This window comes from Vulpes vulpes, chromosome 14, assembly GCF_048418805.1.
Source record: "Vulpes vulpes isolate BD-2025 chromosome 14, VulVul3, whole genome shotgun sequence".
Lineage (NCBI taxonomy): Eukaryota > Metazoa > Chordata > Mammalia > Carnivora > Canidae > Vulpes > Vulpes vulpes.
The window spans coordinates 132,927,505-132,933,922 of record NC_132793.1 but is presented as its reverse complement, the minus strand read 5'-3'; the positions used below and the strand labels follow the sequence as shown (position 1 = coordinate 132,933,922).

Here is a 6,418-nt window from a genome sequence, read left to right as displayed (position 1 = left end):
TTCTGAGTGTGATAATTACTGGAACAGTAATTGCTTCTGCACCGGTGTCCTCAGGCTTCCTTGTCCCAGCGACGTCGAGGTACCCGGTGAGGAGGACGATGCTTTCCTGACCCCTTCTGCAGCAGGGGAAGCCTCTCCAGTGATGACACAGGAAGAAGCCAGGCCTCCTGGAGGCAGGCCACGCATCACATGGGGCTTCAGACAAACTGAAGCCAACACTGGATTTTACCAGGGTGCATCTTCCAGGACTCGGGGGGCCCACCCGAGGGCCCCACAATGAGATTCATGAAATATTAGAGACCTCGAAATTTCCTGCAAGAGTCCCGCGAGCAGAAGAGCAAGTCATATGAGCACCCGAGCACCTCCCCAGGTTTATAAAATTTTATCATGTTGCCCGATTTTCTTCAGATTTTTTTTTTTAAAGAAACAAAGTGATACAGACCCAGTCGGAGTCCCCTGTGTACCCCTTTCCTGATTTCTCCCTTTCCCCTTCTCCCTGAGTTTGGTTATTATTCCCAGGCATGTTTTTCTACTATTAATACAAATATTGTCTCCATAAATAATTATGCTATTGCATACGTTGTTGAAGTTTAGTATCATATAGCACAGTGTTTGATTCTATGATAATAAGTTATATGTGCGTGTAAATATATGTGCATACACATTGGAGACAGAGCAGCACAGAGGGCCCGGTGCAACTTACCTTCTTTCGTTGTTCAATATTATGCTCCATTGGTTTGCCCGACGTTGCTGCACAGAGCTAGACTTCAGTCACCTGGACTCTATAGAACATTCCCAGGTGTCAGCATATGGCAAGCAATTGATGCCTTCCTCTCTCTCTTTTTTTTTTTTTTTTTTTTAGATTTTATTTTTATTTTTACTCCCGGGCCATAAGTTTTTGTTTCTTCAGTTTCTTCTGTGCAACCTCCTCTTCTGGTTTAGGAACAATCTGCTCTTTTTCAGTAAGAATCATCTCGATGTGGCAGGGAGGGCTCATGTGTGGGTTAATCCGGCCGTGAGCCCTGTAAGTTCTATGTCGCATCTCGGGGGCTTGGTTCACCTGGATGTGCTCAATGACCAGAGAATCTACACCTAAAAGTTCAGCGTTACTCTCTGCGTCTGTAAGCATGTGCAGTAAAAACTCAGCCCTCTTCTTGGGCCACCGACCCCGTGTCCAGCCCTGCTGCTGGGCCTGCGCACACCTACCAACTCCACCATTGTAGCGACGCAATCGCACACGCTGCTTCTGCAAAGTGCCATCTTTCAGAAGCTTGGTGGCCTGTTGGATACGCACACCCTCGACAGCCTGGGCAGTTTCACATGTGTCCTTAAAGCGAACACGAAGATTTGAACCTTTGCACGATTTTGTAGGGTTTTCTGGGTCCAGTGAGTAGCGAACCATTTTCGGAGGTCACCTCAGGCCGCTCCGGGGAACAGCGATGCCTTCCTCTGTTGACGGGCATTTAGACTGTTGCGAGTTTCTGCCATTAGAAACAATACTTTTTTTTTTTTTTGAAACAATACTTTTTAAAAAATGATTTTATTTATTTATTTGAGACGGAGAGAGAGAGAGAGAGAGCGCGTGCACAAGCAGGGGGAGGGAAGGGCAGAGGGAGCAGCAGGCCCCCTGCTGAGCAGGGAGCCCGATTCGGAGCTCGATCCCAGGGCCCCGGGATCGTGAGTGGAGCTGAAGGCAGCTGCTCAACTGACTGCGCCGCCCCCCCCCCAGTGCCCCTAGACAATAGGTAAGGGTCGGTCTTCACAGTGTCCTCCCACCGTTGCCAGAGCTTCCCAGTAGCTCCCTCGGCTCCGGCACCTCGGGGTGGCACTCGGCTCAGTCCCCACCAATGGGCCAGGCTCAGGCCCAGGCTCAGGCCCAGGCTGTGGCCACCCTGTTGGCCGAGCAACAGTGGCCCTGGCTCCCACCCTCGCCACGGTCCTGGGGTCCTGGGGGGTACGGGAGACCCTCCCTGCCGCTGCCGGGTCCCTGGCCTTGAGCCCTCCAGTCCCCAGGGCCCAGCAGCTGCCGGAGGAGGTCGGGGAGCACGGGGGGACAGCGGGGCCTTGTTTCCTCTGTAGCCCTCCTGCCTTGCACACCCAGTTCCCGCAGGCCCAGCTCCCGGCCCAGCAGCAGGACCGCCCTGGGGCCTCGGGGTGACGCCCTCCCAGCTCCCTCTTGTCTGCGGGGCTCCCCAGTGCACCCCCTCATGCACCCAGCACTCATCACCCCCTAGCGAGCTGGGCCACGCCACCCCTCTCCTTCCCTGAACCCCACTCTCGTTGAGGTCTTTGGAAACAACTGGAAACTGGGAATCCTACTATCCTGCAGAGAGCTGTGCCCACAAGAAGGGGACAACGGGGCCCAACAGGGTGACATGGGGCCCAGGGCCAGGCCGGCTACAGGGGTCCCAGCCCCAGCCCTGCTGAGGGGCTCCCTGCACACGGCCCAGACCAGTGGCTCCCAACGGCTGCCCCACCTCCCCTTCTTCCCCTCCACTCCTCCACCCCTTCTAAGCCTCCTGGAGCCACACAGGCCCAGGGCTGGGCCCAGGGGTTAAAGGTGACCAGGCCACCCCAGGGGCGCCAGCACTTGAGAACCTCAGTCCCCTGAGCCCCAGGCAGGGAGGCTGCAGGTCACCAGTGGGGCCAGGTGCCTACCCGAGGCTCTGCTGAGGGGCCTCCGTGTCAGGGGAGGCCCGGCCTTACCTGGGGAGGTCCGGGCTGTAGGGGGGCGGGGAGGCCTGTCTTGGGGTGGTGCCCCCCCTCCACCTGCAGAGTCGGGGCTGACCCTGGGCTGGGTGGCCCCAGGCCCTTGGCTCTCCTGGCCAGCCTCTGCCTCAGGGCAAGAGAGGAGGGGATGGTGGGGAGGTGGGGAGGACGGGACAGTGTCCCCAGAGAGGCCGGGGGTCGGGGAGGAGGGGAGGACGGGGAAGCAGCTGGAGCCGCGGGCCGGGAGTGTGGGTGGCCCGGGCAGTGTCCCCAGGCCTCTGGTGCCCGGTCCCCCACAGGGACGCCTGCACCTGCTCCCTTATTCCCGGGGCTGGGGCCACCCGGGGCCTTGGCATTGGGTGCCCTTCCCACTCGGTGTCTGCGGAGTGGCCTCCTTTGGGCAGATGGGGACCCGCAGGCTCAGAGAGGCCAGAGAGGGAGGGCCCCCGCATGCCCCCAGCCGCTGTCCCCCGTGGCCCTGCGCGCCCCCCCTGCTGGGTCCCCTCTCTGAGCCGCTTCTCTGCCCCAGGCCCTTTGTGCGCCCCCTGAAGTCCCTCCCACTTCAGCCACCGCTGGCCTCGGGAGGGTCTGTTCCTGACCTGCTCTCTCCCATACAGCGCTGTCCAGGGACCGTGCACCCCCCCTCCCACCGACCGCAGTGTTCTCAGGGCCCCAGGACGTTCTGGGGTGGGGGCCGGGCAGCATCTGAACCTGCCCCGAGCCTCCTCCCGGTTGTCAGCGCCAAGAGGCCCAGGAAGTGCCGGTTGAACATTCAGATTCCTGGCCCCGGATACTGAGTCTGTTGGGCTGGGGCACTTCACTCCGTTGTCTGCATTGATTCTTTTTTTTTTTTAATTTTTTTTGAGCAGGTGCGCACATGCATGGACACGTGACCAGGCACAGGGGGCCGGGAGCAGAGGGAGGGGGAGAGAGAGGCAGAGAGGCGGACTCCCCACTGAGCACAGGGGTGGGGGGCTTGATCTCACCACCCGGACATCCTGATCCGAGCCCAAATCAAGAGCCGGTTGCTTATCCCACTGAGCCCCCCGGGCGCCCCTGCAATGATTCTGATCCGGGGGGGCCACGGTTTGAGGAAGAGCGCTGTGCGATTCTGGTGTGGATTTGGGCGCCATGCTGGGCCTCTGGGGGATTATTCTGGGGTACCCCTCAAGTCAGAGCCCTGATGGTTGCTGCGTTGCTCAGAGCCGTGGTGGGACCCGGGGGCGGGGACAGAGGCGACAGAGGGAGCTTGTGGGTGTCCGGCGGCCTTGGCCGGAGTGGCCGGAAGGGCAGGCTGCCGCCGGCGGAGGCCTCTTAGGGGCCTAGGGCCGCCGTAACAAAACACCGCAAACGAAGTGGCTCGATACAACAGACAGACGTGTGTTGTCTCAGTTCTGGGGGCCACGAGTCCAAAATCTCGGTGTCAACAGGGCCAAGCTCCTCCCCAAGGTGCTGGGGAGGAACCTTCCCTTGCTGCCTGCAGCTTCTTGGTGTTCCTGTGCTTTCTTGAAGCATGACTCCAATCTCTGTCCCTGTCACCACCCGGCTTCCCGCTCCCCATGTCACTCCACTTATAAAGACCCTGTCGCGTTGGATTTAATGCTCACCCTATTCTTCTGGGGTGACTTCATCTTCACCGTCAACTAATCACCTCTATTAGTGAGGACCCTATTTCCAGGTATGGTCACACTCCCAGGTCTTGACTAGAGGTAGGACTTCAGTAAATCTTTTTTTTTTTTTTTTTTTTTTGGTGGGGGGCGGGAGGGGGAGGCACACAGTTCAACTCTCAGCGGAGGGGATCGTTTTGATGCTTTTACTTGGGATGTGTACACATGGAGGAATTTTCCCTCTGCTCACAAATGGGGATCAGTCAGCACTAAATAGCCTAACGTGTCATCATAGGCTCAGAGCACAAGCTTTGGTTTTCATAAAAAGATCGGAGGAACCATTTCCAGATACAAGTCGCCTTCCCTCCTTACAAAGAACTTCCCCGTGACAGCAGGGGGCTGAAAGCAGGAGCTGGGGTGGCAGGTGTCAGCCCCGTGGAGGCACATACCTGCCGGGGGAAGGAGGAAGAAGACATAAAGGAGGTGACGTAGAGGTGCCCGGGTGGCTCAGTCGGTTGGGCGTCTGCCTTCAGCTCAGGCCATGATCCTGGGGTCCTGGGAGCCCTGAGTCCTGGGAGCCCTTCCTGCTCAGTGGGGAGTCTGTTTCTCCCCCTCCCCTGGCCAGCTGCTCCCCTTGCTTGTGTTCTGTCTCTGTGTCAAATAAATAAATAAATAAATAAATAAAATCTTTAAAAAAAAAAAAAAAAGAGGAAGGGGATGTAAAACGTTCCTAAAGGCTGTCTGAAACCCCCCTCGTTTATTCTCACCAATCCCCCGGGCACTGGGGGTTCAGATCACACAAACTGTGTGGCCTTGGACAGGTCACTTGGACTCTGGGCTTCAGGTTGACTTGGGGTTTTCATCGTAAGGGGGACCGATAACACATGAGGCCTAGTGTGCAAGGTCTCCTGGGGCCATGAGAGCAGCTCAGTGGGGCGGGAGGAGGGCAGTAGGGAAGTAGGCATCCAGAACGGATTCTGTTCCCATCCCCCACCCCTTTCTCTCTCTGGGTCCCTCCTTGCCTTCTCGGGGGAACCATAAGGCATCGGGGTAACGATCTTCAGGTGCTCCCCCGAGGGGAAGGCCATCTTCTGGGAAATCTGGCTGTGTTAGTGTGTGGGCAGTGGGCACCAGCTGGATATGTCATCCTAAGCTCGCGGTGGCAGCAAACACAGGCAAGGTCATGCTGTCGGCTTCCTTTTACAGTGGAAGAAACGGAAGCACGCTGTTCTCATCCCCATCCTGATCCAGTTCAACCTGGTATGTGCCGGCTTTTCGTGGTTGAACGAGGACTGTGGGAGCATAGGCCCGAGAGCATGGCACCCAAGTGGCGTCACAGCCAGTGGCTTGCCCCGGTCCAAGCTCCCTGTCCTTACCCAGAGAGTGTGCAACTCAAGAGTGTGTGCAAGTTAGGGGCAGGAGTTGTCAGCCCCTGCTGGCTATCACTGAGAAATACTAGGAAGTGCATCAATATTAATCGAAAGGTGATCCAATGTGAGACTTCTTGTACGGGGCGCCTGGGTGGTCGGTCGGTTGAGCGTCCGACTCTCGATTTGGCTCAGGTCATGATGTCATGGGTTGGGGGATTGAGCCCCACACCGGGCTCCATGCTCAGCAGGAGATTGAGACTGTCATGAGATTGTCTCTCCTTCTCCCTCTGCCCCTCCCCTTATTCTCTCTCTCTCTAAAATAAATAAAATTTAAAAACGGAACAAACCAAACTTGATCTATAAGTAAAATCAGAAGGCCGGGGACGTGTTCAGGTCTCCTTCACCCTCTCTCTTTGTTCTTTGCCATGTTTCCTCGGGATCACTGGCAGGCGATGAATAGATCGCTACCTCCGTGGATTGCTCTAGAATCCCATTGCTCTTTCTGGAACCCTATGGATGTGAAAATAAGTCCACTCATAAAGCCATTTGGGCGCTTTGGGATCTTCCAAATACGGTGCAGAACAGTTGATGGCGGCACAGCTCTGGAGCTGTCAAGGGGCAAGGCCCCTCCCTCTCCCTTCTGTCACCGGATCTTGTTGCCATGGTGATGGGAGACTGGGGAGGAGACTAAGAGCATCACCATGATATACAGGAACTTTAAAATCTTGGTGG

The 6,418-nt window shown here is 56.9% G+C and overlaps 1 pseudogene; it reads right to left on the bottom strand.

Annotated features, from left to right (window-relative positions):
* Positions 1–877: 877 nt before the first annotated feature.
* LOC140595318 (large ribosomal subunit protein uL22 pseudogene) lies at positions 878–1,402 on the bottom strand (annotated as a pseudogene).
* Between the last annotated feature and the right edge of the window lie 5,016 nt (positions 1,403–6,418).